The sequence below is a fragment of the Coregonus lavaretus genome (assembly GCF_964263955.1).
Source record: "Coregonus lavaretus genome assembly, chromosome: 4".
NCBI classification, from domain to species: domain Eukaryota; kingdom Metazoa; phylum Chordata; class Actinopteri; order Salmoniformes; family Salmonidae; genus Coregonus; species Coregonus lavaretus.
Window position 1 is genome coordinate 2,641,419 of NC_139991.1, and position 15,986 is coordinate 2,657,404.

At 46.4% G+C, this 15,986-nt stretch overlaps 1 pseudogene across 1 annotated transcript in view; it reads right to left on the reverse strand.

Moving 5' to 3' along the window:
- LOC311128543 (serine/threonine-protein phosphatase 6 regulatory ankyrin repeat subunit A-like) overlaps positions 1-15,986 on the reverse strand; it is a 28,908-nt pseudogene that overhangs the window by 12,863 nt on the left and 59 nt on the right. The window contains exons 2-9 of the transcript in view: positions 15,912-15,982; positions 15,411-15,611; positions 9,883-9,970; positions 9,263-9,414; positions 3,449-3,652; positions 2,987-3,065; positions 2,625-2,739; positions 2,210-2,356 (exon numbers count right to left, since the gene is read on the reverse strand). The product of the transcript in view is annotated as a serine/threonine-protein phosphatase 6 regulatory ankyrin repeat subunit A-like (transcript). The remainder of the gene's footprint in view (positions 1-2,209; positions 2,357-2,624; positions 2,740-2,986; positions 3,066-3,448; positions 3,653-9,262; positions 9,415-9,882; positions 9,971-15,410; positions 15,612-15,911; positions 15,983-15,986) is intronic.

Sequence of the window (15,986 nt, forward strand, 5' to 3'; positions counted from 1 at the left end):
GAGCAGATTATTTGTTGCGATTGCAAACGTAATAAAATGGTGGTCCGATAGTCCAGGATTTTGTGGAAAAACATTAAGATCTACAACATTTATTCCATGGGACAAAACTAGGTCCAGAGTATGACTGTGGCAGTGAGTAGGTCCAGAGACATGTTGGACAAAACCCACTGAGTCGATGATGGCTCCGAAATACTTTTGGAGTGGGTCTGTGGACTTCTCCATGTGAATATTAAAATCACCAAAAATTAGAATATGATCTGCTATGACTACAAGGTCTGATAGGAATTCAGGAAACTCAGAGAGGAACGCTGTATATGGTCCAGGAGGCCTGTAAACAGTAGCTATAAAAAGTGATTGAGTAGGCTGCATAGATTTCATGACTAGAAGCTCAAAAGACGAAAACGCCATTTTTTTTTTTGTAAATTGAAATTTGCTATCGTAAATGTTAGCAACACCTCCGCCTTTGCGGGATGCACGGGGAATATGGTCACTAGTGTAACCAGGAGGTGAGGCCTCATTTAACACAGCAAATTCATCAGGCTTAAGCCATGTTTCAGTCAGGCCAATCACATCAAGATTATGATCAGTGATTAGTTCATTGACTATGACTGCCTTTGAAGTGAGGGATCTAACATTAAGTAACCCTATTTTGAGATGTGAGGTATCACGATCTCTTTCAATAATGGCAGGAATGGAGGAGGTCTTTATCCTAATAAGATTGCTAAGGCGAACACCGCCATGTTTAGTTTTGCCCAACCTAGGTCGAGGCACAGACACAGTCTCAATGGGTATGGCTAAGCTGACTACACTGACTGTGCTATTGGCAGACTCCACTAAGCTGGCAGGTTGGCTAACAGCCTGCTGCCTGGCCTGCACCCTATTTCACTGTGGGGCTAGAGGAGTTAGAGCCCTATCTATGTTGGTAGATAAGATGAGAGCACCCCTCCAGCTAGGATGGAGTCTGTCACTCCTCAGCAGGTCAGGCTTGGTCCTGTTTGTGGGTGAGTCCCAGAAAGAGGGCCAATTATCTACAAATTCTATCTTTTGGGAGGGGCAGAAAACAGTTTTCAACCAGCGATTGAGTGCTAAGACTCTGCTGTAGAGCTCGTCACTCCCCCTAACTGGGAGGGGGCCAGAGACAATTACTCGATGCCGACACATCTTTCTAGCTGATTTACACGCTGAAGCTATGTTGCACTTGGTGACCTCTGACTGTTTCATCCTAACATCGTTGGTGCCGACGTGGATAACAATATCTCTATACTCTCTACACTCGCCAGTTTTAGCTTTAGCCAGCACCATCTTTAGATTAGCCTTAATGTCGGTAGCCCTGCCCCCTGGTAAACAGTGTATGATCGCTGGGTGATTCGTTTTAAGTCTAATACTGCGGGTAATGGAGTCGCCAATGACTAGGGTTTTCAATTTGTCAGAGCTAATGGTGGGAGCCTTCGGCGTCTCAGACCCCGTAACGGGAGGAGTAGAGACAAGAGAAGACTCAGACTCAGACTTCGACTCGCTACATAATGGGGAAAACCGGTTGAAAGTTTCTGTCGGCTGAATGAGCGACACCGGTTGAGCATTCCAACAGTATTTCCCTCCAGAAGCCATGAGAAAGTTGTCCGGCTGCGGGGACTGTGCGGGGGGATTTATACTAACGTTACTATCTGTACTTACTGGTGGCACAGACGCTGTTTCTTCCTTTCCTACACTGAAATTACCCTTGCCTAACGATTGCGTCTGAAGCTGGGCTTGTAGCACAGCTATTCTCGCCGTAAGGCGATCGTTCTCCTGTATATTATGAGTACAGCGACTGCAATTAGAAGACATCATGTTAATGTTACTACTTAGCTTCGGCTGTTGAAGATGTTGACGAACCATGTCCAGATAAAGCGTCCGGAGTGAAAAAGTTGAATGAGGGAAAAAAGTTGCGATGGAAAAAAGGAAAATAAAGTAAAGTTGGCAGCAAAAACGCCCAGGAAAATGACTCTTCTGTCTCGGGACATTCACTCCTTGGAGGAGAAGTTTCACTTATATCATCTAATTATAAATTAATGCAATAATAAATCGTATGTCCTAAAGCGACAAAGTTCTACCAAGAAATGTCTCATAAACAAACACATGTGTAACTGTAACACGAGATTGTAGTTTTTCTCTTTCCAGTTCATGAACTAAATATTCCTTGGTGTAAAGCCTGGACCAGTCCACTCACCCAACAGCTGCTGCAGCATGTAAACAGGTCCTTCCAAAGTCGTCAGGGGTGTCTATATCAAAGCCTGATGAGAGGAGCTTCCGACAGCAGTCAGAGAACCCACTGAGAGCAGACAGGTGGAGGCGGAACATCCCATGGACGCCTCGCCTGCAACACATTTTTACATTTTAGACTTTAAGCAGACACTCTTATCCAGAGCGACTTACAGTTGATTCAGCTAAGATTGGAAACAGCACCACATCACAGTCCTCATTAAACCCCACAGCAGATCAACACATCAGCATGCTGCAATGCCCTGTCTATCAACCCCCCACACACCACAATGTGTTGAGCATAGTCTCCAAGCGGGAATTCGGTCAATGACAGAATTGCAGATGCATGTTGCATTTTTGCTGGAAACTGTGTGTGTTCTCACTTGGCTGTGTCAGCTCTGTTCGTGATGAGTGTATTGATGAGTAACTCATGGCCGTAGCGAGCAGAGATGTGCAGAGGTGTGTTTCCATTCTTTTCTTCACAGTCGATCTCAGCACCTACAGAACACACACACACACACACACACAGACACACACAGACACACACAGACACACACACATACACACACACAGACACACACACACGTCAACCACTTGACCCTAGAGGCCTCATGAAGCTTCATGTTCAACCACATTGCAAGTAACATTGCTCTGTGCCAGTGAATCATGGTTTGAAGACAAAAGACAATGCTGAAGAGCCTACTGGTTCATATATATTCAGTTGAGAGCATTCACAGCGACTCACCATTCTGGATGATGGCTTGAGATCTGGAGAAGCGTCCGTGGATGGCCGTCATGTGGAGGGGGGTCTTTCCATCTTTACTCTGCAGATAGAAAGACAAAGATGGTTCACACGGCAGTCTGTGCTGCTGACCACAGGCAAAATCAAACACGTATTGGAGGAGCGCTTGATGGCATTTAGTTTGCATTGTTAGGCCTATTCCATTGGTATTTGAATGTAGACCAGGGCCAAATACTAAGCCATGTGCTGCGTCAGTGTGTGCGTCCCAAATGGCACCCTATTTATAAGTACACTACTTTTTGAACCAAAGTAGTGTACTTATAAAGGGAACAGGGTGCCATTTGGGACACAGGCAGTGTCATCACGGCTCCTTGCTCTATGGGCCCCTGGTCAAAAGTAGTGCACTACATAGGGAATAGGGTGTTATTTAGTTCAGACACAGTGTTGGTCATCCGGTCTCCTCACCTTGATGTTGACGAGGGCCCCGTTGCCCACCAGCAGCTCCAGGCAGAGCGCCCCATGGCGCGAGGCGGCCGTGAAGTGGAGTGGGGCGAAACCCTTCTCGTACACCTGGTTCACGTTGGCGCCACACTCGATCAGCTCATTCACCACCACATCATGCCCGTTGTAGCATGCCACGTGGAGGGGGGTGTTACCGTACCCATTGGGCTAATTTATCTGGAGGGAGCAAGGGAGGGAAAAGAGTGGAGAGAGAGAGAGAGGGGGGGGGGGGAGAACAAAACAATACATTCCTGATCAGGTCACTTGGTTCTGAAAACCCCCTGGTCCAACCTCTCTCTCTTCATTACTTGGTTCTGAAAACCCCCTGGTCCAACCTCTCTCTTCATTACTTGGTTATGAAAACCCCCTGGTCCAACCTCTCTCTCTTCATTACTTGGTTATGAAAACCCCCTGGTCCAACCTCTCTCTCTTCATTACTTGGTTATGAAAACCCCCTGGTCCAACCTCTCTCTCTTCATTACTTGGTTCTGAAAAACCCCTGGTCCAACCTCTCTCTCTTCATTACTTGGTTATGAAAACCCCCTGGTCCAACCTCTCTCTCTTCATTGCTTGGTTATGAAAACCCCCTGGTCCAACCTCTCTCTCTTCATTACTTGGTTCTGAAAACACCCTGGTCCAACCTCTCTCTCTTCATTACTTGGTTCTGAAAAACCCCTGGTCCAACCTCTCTCTCTTCATTACTTGGTTATGAAAAACCCCTGGTCCAACCTCTCTCTCTTCATTACTTGGTTCTGAAAACCCCCTGGTCCAACCTCTCTCTCTTCATTACTTGGTTATGAAAACCCCCTGGTCCAACCTCTCTCTCTTCATTACTTGGTTATGAAAACCCCCTGGTCCAACCTCTCTCTCTTCATTACTTGGTTCTGAAAACCCCCTGGTCCAACCTCTCTCTCTTCATTACTTGGTTATGAAAACCCCCTGGTCCAACCTCTCTCTCTTCATTACTTGGTTCTGAAAAACCCCTGGTCCAACCTCTCTCTCTTCATTACTTGGTTATGAAAACCCCCTGGTCCAACCTCTCTCTCTTCATTACTTGGTTCTGAAAAACCCCTGGTCCAACCTCTCTCTCTTCATTACTTGGTTATGAAAACCCCCTGGTCCAACCTCTCTCTCTTCATTACTTGGTTCTGAAAACCCCCTGGTCCAACCTCTCTCTCTTCATTACTTGGTTATGAAAACCCCCTGGTCCAACCTCTCTCTCTTCATTACTTGGTTCTGAAACCCCCCTGGTCCAACCTCTCTATCTTCATTACTTGGTTATGAAAACCCCCTGGTCCAACCTCTCTCTCTTCATCACTTGGTTATGAAAACCCCTTGGTCCAACCTCTCTCTCTTCATTACTAAGCTAGCTAGCTAACACACCTCCTGGATTAGCTGGTGAGTTGCTAATAGCAACGGTTGCAACTAAAAACAATATCCTTTTAGCCAGCTACATTCGTTCGCAGCGACGCCGTTTTTCAAACAAAGTCAACACAGTAGCCATTGCTAGCCAGCCAACACTACCAGCAGGCTGTGGTAGCTAAATACAATATCTTTGTGCTAGCTACCCAACGTTTAATCGTTGCTGCGTTATGAAAGGTAAGCTTGGCTTCTTATATGGTGTTGAGTTAAGCTTAAACCATGTATTTAGATTGTAGGTAGGTATTGTAGTTTGGTATTATAGGTAGCTTACTCAGGTAGTTATTGAAGGTTATTGTAGGTAATTATTGTAGGTAAGGACTGTATTCGGCGGACTCCGGCGAAGCACGAGGCTAGCCTACCCACTACTTGGACCAACAAAGCTAGCTAGCTAGCTAGCGGGTAGCTACTGGTAACTCTTTGCAACTATGGTTAATTGTTTCCAATGTTATTTCATGGTTAAGAGTACCTGTGATTGAGCCAGCTAGCTGCTACCATTCAGCTGTTTTTCTAACCTCATCCGAGGCATTAACGTTAGGTGGTTGGTAGCTGCTGTACTTAATTATAGCTACTGATAACAGTCTGCTGTAGTTTACAACAATTCTAATTTCTAAAGTGGAAGTTGGGAGAGTTTTACTCGGGTGGTTCAGTGAAACAATTATAGTTTCTGAGGTGGAAGTTGGGAGAGTTATATATATATTTTTTTTTTTGGTGAGGGAGGCCTGCTCTCTCCTTTCCCTGATGTTTAGTTCATTTCATCCCGATCTCCTCTGCATTATTGTAGCCATCTGCTGCAGCCTGTCAACTATGCCTCTGCCTATCCCTGTTCTCTCCTCTCCGCACAGGCTACACAAACGCCCCACACCGCGTGGCTGCTGCCTCTCTAACCTGGTGGTCCCTGCACGCACCACACACCTCAGGCAGCCTCTGGAACTGCCGTTCTGCCGCCAACAAGGCTGACTTCATCCCAGCCTATGCCACCCTCCAGTCCCTCGACTTCCTGGCACTGACGGAAACATGGATTACCACTGAAAACACTGCTACTCCTACTGCCCTCTCCTCGTCTGACCATGTGTTCTCGCATACCCCGAGAGCATCTGGTCAGAGGGGTGGTGGCACAGGAATCCTCATCTCTCCCAAGTGGTCATTCTCAATTTTTCCCCTAACCCATCTGTCTATCTCCTCATTTGAATTCCACACTGTCACAGTCACTAGCCCATTTAAGCTTAATATCCTTGTCATCTATCGCCCTCCAGGTTCCCTTGGAGAGTTCATCAATGAGCTTGACGCCTTGATAAGTTCCTTTCCTGAGGATGGCTCACCCTTCACAGTTTTGGGGGATTTCAACCTCCCCACGTCTACATTTGACTCATTTCTCTCTGCCTCCTTCTTTCCACTCCTCTCCTCTTTTGACCTCACCCTCTCACCATCCCCCCCCACTCACAAGGCAGGCAATACGCTTGACTTCATCTTTACTAGATGTTGCTCTTCTACTAATCTCACTGCAACTCCCCTCCATGTCTCCGACCACTACTTTGTATCCTTTTCTCTCTCGCTCTCCTCCAACACTACTCACTCTGCCCCTACACAGATGGTAACGCGCCGCCGCAACCTTCGCTCTCTCTCTCCCACTACTCTCTCCTCTTCCATCCTATCATCTCTTCCCTCTGCTCAATCCTTCTCCCTCCAATCTCCTGATTCTGCCTCCTCAACCCTCCTCTCCTCCCTTTCTGCATCCTTTGACTCCCTGTGTCCCCTATCCTCCCGGCCGGCTCGGTCCTCCCCTCCAGCTCTGTGGCTTGATGACTCATTGCGAGCTCACAGAACAGAGCTCCGGGCAGCTGAGCGGAAATGGAAGAAAACTAGACTCCCTGCCGACCTGGCATCTTTTCACTCCCTCCTCTCTACATTTTCTTCATCTGTTTCTGCTGCTAAGGCCACTTTCTACCACTCTAAATTCCAAGCATCTGCCTCTAACCCTAGGAAGCTCTTTGCCACATTCTCCTCACTGCTGAATCCCCCCCCCCCCCCCCCCCCTCTCTGTGGATGACTTTGTCAACCACTTTGAAAAAAAGGTTGACGACATCCGATCCTCGTTTGTTAAGTCTAATGACACTGCTGGTCCTGCTCACACTGCCCTACCCTATGCTTTGACTTCTTTCTCCCCTCTCTCTCCAGATAAAATCTTGCGACTAGTGACTGCAGGCCGCCCAACAACCTGCCCGCTTGACCCCATCCCCTCCTCTCTTCTCCAGACCATCTCCGGTGACCTTCTCCCCTACCTCACCTCGCTGATCAACTCATCCTTGACCGCTGGCCATGTCCCTTCCGTCTTCAAGAGAGCGAGAGTTGCACCCCTTCTCAAAAAACCAACACTCGATCCCACTGATGTCAACAACTACAGACCAGTATCCCTTCTTTCTTTTCTTTCCAAAACTATTGAGCGTGCCGTCTTTAGCCAACTCTCTTGCTATCTCTCTCAGAATGACCTTCTTGATCCAAACCAGTCAGGTTTCAGGACTGGTCATTCAACTGAGACTGCTCTTCTCTGTGTCACGGAGGCTCTCCGCACTGCTAAAGCTAACTCTCTCTCCTCTGCTCTTGTCCTCCTAGACCTGTCTGCTGCCTTTGATACAGTGAACCATCAGATCCTCCTCTCCACCCTCTCCGAGCTGGGCATCTCCGGCGCGGCTCACTCCTGGATTGCGTCCTACCTGACCGGTCGCTCCTACCAAGTGGCGTGGCGAGAAGCTGTCTCCGCACCACGTGCTCTCACCACTGGTGTCCCCCAGGGCTCAGTTCTAGGCCCTCTCCTTTTCTCCCTATACACCAAGTCACTTGGCTCTGTCATATCCTCACATGGCCTCTCCTATCATTGCTACGCTGACGATACACAACTAATCTTCTCCTTTCCCCCTTCTGATAACCAGGTGGCGAATCGCATCTCTGCATGTCTGGCCGACATATCAGTATGGATGACGGATCACCACCTCAAGCTGAACCCTGGCAAGACGGAGCTGCTCTTCCTCCCGGGGAAGGACTGCCCGTTCCATGATCTCGCATTCACGGTTGACAACTCCGTTGTGTCCTCCTCCCAGAGTGCGAAGAGCCTTGGCGTGACCCTGGACAACACCCTGTCGTTCTCCGCCAACATCAAGGCGGTGACCCGATCCTGCAGGTTCATGCTCTACAACATTCGGAGAGTACGACCCTGCCTTACACAGGAAGCGGCACAGGTCCTAATCCAGGCACTTGTCATCTCCCGTCTGGATTACTGCAACTCGCTGTTGGCTGGGCTCCCTGCCTGTGCCATTAAACCCCTACAACTCATCCAGAATGCCGCAGCCCGTCTGGTGTTCAACCTTCCCAAGTTCTCTCACGTCACCCCCCTCCTCCGCACACTCCACTGGCTTCCAGTTGAAGCTCGCATCCGTTACAAGACCATGGTGCTTGCCTATGGAGCAGTGAGGGGAACGGCACCTCCGTACCTTCAGGCTCTGATCAGTCCTTACACCCAGGCGAGGGCATTGCGTTCATCCACCTCTGGCCTGCTGGCTCCCTTCCTCTGCGGAAGCATAGTTCCCGCTCAGCCCAGTCAAGCTGTTCGCTGCTCTGGCACCCCAATGGTGGAACAAGCTCCCTCACGACGCCAGGACAGCGGAGTCACTCACCACCTTCCGGAGACATTGAAACCCCACCTCTTTAAGGAACACCTGGGATAGGATAAAGTAATCCTTCTACCCCCCCCCCCCCCCCCCCCCAAAAAAAAAAAAAAAAAAAAAGTATAATTGTAAAGTGGTTATCCCACTGGCTATAGGGTGTTTGTAGTCGCTCTGGATAAGAGCATCTGCTAAATGACGTAAATGTGCCCTTGAGCAAGGCACTTAACCCTAATTGCTCCTGTAAGTCGCTCTGGATAAGAGCGTCTGCTAAATGACTAAAATGTAAATGTAAATTACTTGGTTATGAAAAACCCCTGGTCCAACCTCTCTCTCTTCATTACTTGGTTATGAAAACCCCCTGGTCCAACCTCTCTCTCTTCATTACTTGGTTATGAAAACCCCCTGGTCCAACCTCTCTCTCTTCATTACCTGGTTATGAAAACCCCCTGGTCCAACCTCTCTCTCTTCATTACTTGGTTCTGAAAACCCCCTGGTCCAACCTCTCTCTCTTCATTACTTGGTTATGAAAACCCCCTGGTCCAACCTCTCTCTCTTCATTACTTGGTTATGAAAACCCCCTGGTCCAACCTCTCTCTCTTCATTACTTGGTTATGAAAACCCCCTGGTCCAAATCACTGGCTCTAACCTCTCTCTCTTCATTACTATTATGAAAACCCCCTACACATTTGAATGCGTGTTGACTCACATCCACACCAAGGTCCAGGAGGTACTTGACCACACTGATCATTCCACTGGAGGCTGCAGAGTGGAGAGGGGTGTAGGCCTTCTTGTTTTTACAGGACACCTCTGATCCATGAGAGGCCAGCAGTTTCACCACCTCAATGTGCCCTATGGTAGAGAGAGAGGGGAGGGATAAATAGAGAGAGAGAGAGAGAGAGAGAGAGAGAGAGAGAGAGAGAGAGAGAGAGAGAGAGAGAGAGAGAGAGAGAGAGAGAGAGAGAGAGAGAGAGAGAGAGAGAGAGAGAGAGAGAGAGAGAGAGAGAGAGAGAGAGAGAGAGGAGGGAGATAGTAAGGGGGTTAAGAGAGAAACAGAGATACAAACACAGAGAGATAGGCAGAGAGAGGGAGAGATAGATTAGTTTACAGTGGTACACAGCACCATAAGCAACACCTACATCATGTTAGTACAACTGAAAACATCTAATCAACCTACTTAGTACATGATTCTGACATAATAACACACTAGACGTGGCTCATACAGCTGAGCTGTGAGACTAACACACAGTCCATTCATTCATTCATTCATTGGTATAAAGGACATTAGTCAGAATGTAAATGATGTGGTAAACTCATCACCCATGTAAGCAGCCCAGTGGATTGCTCGGCGATCCTTCTTGTCAAAGGCATTAATGTTGGCTCCTCTGGAGAGAAGCAGCCTCACCATCTAACAGGGAGAGGAGAGAGAAACAAAACACAGGTTGAGGAAAACTAAACAGCAAAATCCGCTAAATCTGGCTTCAAAGCCTTCCCTTTAAAATTATATATTTTGTATTCACAATGAATGAAAGATAACATGTAAAGACATGGTACATTTCTCCCCTTTTAGTCCCCCTTTGACCTACCCCTCCCCCCAGAATGCCTCCAAACACATTTAAAAAGAAAGGGAAAGTAATTGAGTTACATGTCAGAAAACAAAACAAAAGTATACAACAACGTTACTTCAAGCAAAAATTTAATAGCCTAACAATTTCAGGTGATTAAGTGATTTTATAGGCCTATATAGCAGTAATCTCAAGGTGGGGCCAAGAGTACTAATCTGGAGGAAGTGTTTGGAGCTGTTCAAAATAGTATATCATCGGGTCCCAGGAGGAATAAAATGAGTTGGTTGACCCTCGAATGGTAACTTCATTTTTTCTCATTTTAGGAACAGCTTCAGATCTTTGAGCCAAAGAGAGGCTAAGGGAGGATTGATAGATTTCCAATCCAATAAAATCCTTCTGCGGGCTAACATGGAGGCAAAGGCAATGGCATCTAGCTGTCTATTGGTCAGAGAAGGATTGTTGTTTGGTACTCCAAAAATAGCAATTTCTGCACTAGGCTGCAACTTTATATCAAATGCTTCAGAAAGGGTTTTAAATAGTGGACAAATAATCTGCCAGACGGGGACAGGACCAGAACATGTGGGTCAAGTCCGCCAAGGAGCTTTTACACCTGTCACATGTACCATCAATATTTGGGTAGAATTTGGACAATCTGGCCTTACTGAAATGGATACGGTAAAGTACCTTAAACTGTATAAGGCTGAGCCGGGCACAAGAGGAGCTTCCATTTACCCTCAGTAAGGCATTTCACACTCAGATCGGATTTTATTAAAAGCCTCCTCTGAACAAACTCAAGCATACAACTAGGGCTGTGATGGTCATGGAACTTCAGGTGTCGGTGATTGGCGTGTCTTATGTACGTGGTCATCGACAAAACTGACAGCTGACAGGGGGGCGGGACGGACATTAGCAAAGGAAAACATTAGCGCGTTTAGGCCAGTCTTGCTCTCAAGTTTGGGGAAGCTAATTTTCTCCATGAAAAATATCAAGCATTCCATGCATCATCACATTTGCAAACTTATTTAAAAAAAAAAAAATTGTTCACCTTTATTTAACCAGGTAAGCCAGTTGAGAACAAGTTCTCATTTACAACTGCGACCTGGCCAAGATAAAGCAAAGCAGTGCGATAAAAACAACACAGAGTTACATTTGGGGTAAAAAAACATAAAGTCAAAAATACAACAGAAAATATATATACAGTGTGTGCAAATGTAGCAAGTTATGGAGGTAAGGCAATAAATAGGCTATAGTGCAAAATAATTACAATAGTATTAACACTGGAATGCTAGATGTGCAAGAGATTATGTGCAAATAGAGATACCGGGGTGCAAAAGAGCAAAATAAATAACAATATAGGGATGAGGTAGTTGGGTGGGCTAATTTCAGATGGGCTGTGTACAGGTGCAGTGATCGGTAAGGTGCTCTGACAACTGATGCTTAAAGTTAGTGAGGGAGATAAGAGTCTCCAGCTTCAGAGATTTTTGCAATTCGTTCCAGTCATTGGCAGCAGAGAACTGGAAGGAATGGCGGCCAAAGGAGGTGTTGGCTTTGGGAATGACCAGTGAGATATACCTGCTGGAGCGCAGACTACGGGTGGGTGCTGCTATGGTGACCAATGAGCTAAGATAAGGCGGGGATTTGCCTAGCAGTGATTTATAGATGGCCTGGAGCCAGTGGGTTTGACGACGAACATGTAGTGAGGACCAGCCAACAAGAGCGTACAGGTCACAGTGGTGGGTAGTGTATGGGGCTTTGGAGACAAAACGGATGGCACTGTGATAGACTACATCCAGTTTGCTGAGTAGAGTGTTGGAGGCTATTTTGTAAATGACATCGCCGAAGTCAAGGATCGGTAGGATAGTCAGTTTTACGAGGGCATGTTTGGCAGCATGAGTGAAGGAGGCTTTGTTTGCGAAATAGGAAGCCGATTCTAGATTTAACTTTGGATTGGAGATTCTTTATGTGAGTCTGGAAGGAGAGTTTACAGTCTAAACAGACACCTAGGTATTTGTAGTTGTCCACATACTCTAGGTCATACCCGTCGAGAGTGGTGATTCTAGTCGGGTGGGCGGGTGCCAGCAGCGTTCGATTGAAAAGCATACATTTAGTTTTACTAGTGTTTAAGAGCAGTTGGAGGCTACTGAAGGAGTGTTGTATGGCATTGAAGCTCGTTTGGAGGTTTGTTAACACAGTGTCCAATGAAGGGCCAGATGTATACAAAATGGTGTCGTCTGCGTAGAGGTGGATCTGAGAGTCACCAGCAGCAAGAGCGACATCATTGATATACACGGAGAAAAGTGTCGGCCCAAGAATTGAACCCTGTGGCACCCCCATAGAGACTGCCATAGGTCCAGACAACAGGCCCTCCGATTTGACACACTGAACTCTATCTGAGAAGTAGTTGGTGAACCAGGCGAGGCAGTCATTTGAGAAACCAAGGCTATTTAGTCTGCCAATAAGAATGCGGTGGTTGACAGAGTCGAAAGCCTTGGCCAGGTCGATGAAGACGGCTGCACAGTACTGTCTATTATCAATTGCGGTTATAATATCGTTTAGGACCTTGAGCGTGGCTGAAGTGCACCCATGACCAGCTCGGAACTTATGTAAAATAGCTGACTATTCCTAATGTGATTAGTAAATTGGATAGTCATAATTTAGGCTAATAATATAACTCAATCACAGGCTGTTCAATGCAGCGGGTGGTGGAGTAGGTTTCTTTTCACTGGAAAAATGTGGCCTTTTATTATTTTAAAATCACGCAATTCTACTACACTTTATATGACTAGAGAGATTAGCAGAATCTTTTTCAACACGACTTTCAAGTGGCACTGACCCAGTGATAAAGACAGTGAATATGCACACTCACCGGGGATATAGCCGATGCCAATAATACTGTTCCCTCAATTAAGTTGAGGATTTTGATCATTAAAAAGACATTAGTATTTTCATCTTCTTCTCTTTGAAGCAATAAGCCAATTGCTTTCCAAACTGTTTTCCCTCCATTGTATTTTGAAAAATTGCGATATGCCTGGTTGAGCCTCTCTTTCACTGACATTCACAACTCAACAGTCATCTATTTGGAAGCCTATTCGCCGCACCCGCTGCCTTCCGACAGGCTACGCGATTTAAAACAATCCAGAAGAAGCTAATGATCATGCTTTCTGGTATAGTATACACACGTAACATGTAGGATTCCCAGAATATGTTCTATATTCTCATTATTAACTCATTATAATCAGTGGTTTAATTAGAGTATGATTGGCTAAATAAAACAATGGGCCTATGGTAATGCAACATTAAGTGATTCAAGGAAACTAGCCTATTTTGTTTGTTTATTTGCTCGGGCATCTGAATTACAATTATTCATGAACAATAATTTTGCATAGCTTATTCTTTTAACATTGAATAGCCTATAAATGGTTATTACAGCTTAGTTATTAAAACTTAATTTCTCACAAGAATGAGGTTGTGAATTGGGAGGTTCAGCTCGGTCTGGGCCTTACTAGGTCCCTCTTTTAAATCGCCAGCTCTGCTAAAAAGTGCCCACCAGAGTTCTACATAGGCCTAGAACACGGCCTGTGCTCTGGCTTCACATTGATGGTGACAGCGAGATGGAGATTGTGGCCAAAGCAATTTAGCCAAGGCCAGTTCAGTTGCCTCACTTCAGCCACAATGTTGGCCCTGTTGTCTGTGGCGATACAGGACATTAGATTTTCGTCAAGGGCCCAGTCAAGGAATTCCGGAATGTAGGTTGTTTCCAAACAGTTGGATTTCAGTGTCCAGTCTTTCGTCAGATAGTGCACTGTTAGGTTCATGTAAGGAGTCATATTTACACTTGACCACATGTCCATATTCAGTGCAAAAATAAACAAATCTACGTCCTTTAGCTCTGCCTTGTCACGGTGCTGTGTATGGGTGTGGTGTAGAATCAGGCGCAGGCAGCAGAGGGTAAGTCCAACAAGACTTTACTGAGCACGAAAATTAATCCAAAACAGCCCGGAGGCAAAAGACGCACACAGGCGTAAAATACAAGCGCACACACAGGTGCGTAAATCTCTCCTCACAAAACGAGGAGGAAGCTCAGGAAAAATAGCGTACCGACACGGGTAGCGCAACCACGACACGAACAATCACACACAACACAAACCTAACAACAAGGAAACTAAATAGGGTGCTAAATGAGACCTAACACAAAACAGGTGTGACTAACAAACAAAACCAAACAAACAAGAAACATCGAGCGGTGGCAGCTAGAACTCCGGAGACGACGACCGGCGAAACCTGCCCGAACAAGGAGGAGGAGCCGCCTCGGCCGAAACCGTGACATGCCTGAACCTCCCCCTTCACCTTGTTGAACAAGGTAGGGACCGCTGTTTGAGACAAATACTTTCTCCCCGGTAACTCGTATAGTCTGTCAAATTTCCAGAGCATTTATTTGAAGGCGGGTTTCTCCACCGTTCGTAAAGGCACCATTCCTATGACTAAATAACGAGTTCCAGTGTCTGGCAGTGCTCGCCACTTATCGGTGTCCCGTTTGTGGTGCTGGAATTCTTAGTAGGTAGCCTATGGGTTTTGCGCATATTCTGCAAACAGGCTGGCCAAGTCATCTGGTTCTCCATCGTCGTTAGGTGTGAAACTGAAATGTGCCCAAACAGGTTGTTATGTTTTTTTTTTTGCTATGAGAGCCATCTTTTTCACCTCACTCCTCTGATCTACTGTAACAATGAAAAAGGTCAGAGGTGAAGGTCAGAGGTCAGAGGCTACCCACCCACCCCCAGCCTGTAGGCTATAGATCTAGAGGTACTATAGTTACCCCCGGTCCCCACTTTTCACCTCACCCCCCCCCCCCCCCCTCTTCAATTAACCTGAATTGACCTTCAAAGATTCTCTCCTATTCGCGCATAGAGCAGATTTGGTGATTGCGGTGCATCAAAAGATAGTCCATCTATTAAACTGTCTATATCTCCTCCAACTAAGTCAGCAAAACAATACCATATAATCAATAGTCAACACTCCCGCTATGGATAAAGTATATCTACATTAAAATAAAGGTGATAAAACATTTTATGGAGAGAAAATCATACTTCTTTTTGGTTTTGACGGTAATTTTATTTTCATGGTGTTCTTCATCCAAAACCGTCAATGTCACGGTTATCCAATTACCGTCACAGCCCTACATTCAACCATTGTAAGTAATCGGATGCACAGTAAGCTCAACATGGGGATAGGACAGGTATAAAGTGTAGACTACAGTGTGTAATCATGTCCATGCTAATTGCTAACCTCCTGGTGTCCACTGAAGGCTGCATGGTGCAGCGCCGTGCGCCCGGCCCGGTCTGACACGTTCACGTTGCTGAGGAGAGGGACCAGGGCCTCGGCCCAGCGGACTGCCTTATTGGCCGCAGCGATGTGGAGCGGCGTTTGCCAGTTCTTGTCCCTGGCGTTCACATCAGCAGAGTGTTTCAATAACACCTGGACAGCCTCCTACAGGAACACAGTTCAAATAATAATAATAATATGCCATTAACAGACGCTTTTATCCAAAGCGACTTACAGTCGTGCGTGCATACATTTTTGTGTATGGGTGGTCCCGGGGATCGAACCCACTACCTTGGCGTTACAAGCGCCGTGCTCTACCAGCTGAGCTACAGAGGACCACAGTCCAAAGTTGAACAAATCATGTTCAACTTTGTTTAAAGTGCATTTAAAAATCACAACACACTTAACAGTCAAACACATATGCACAGGAGTGTGTGTGAGGGCTGACAGTATCAGTACACGTACCTCACTGCAGGAAGCCAAGGCCCGGTGCAGAGGAGTGAGCCACTTGTTGTCTTTGGCATTTACTCTGGCTCCTGG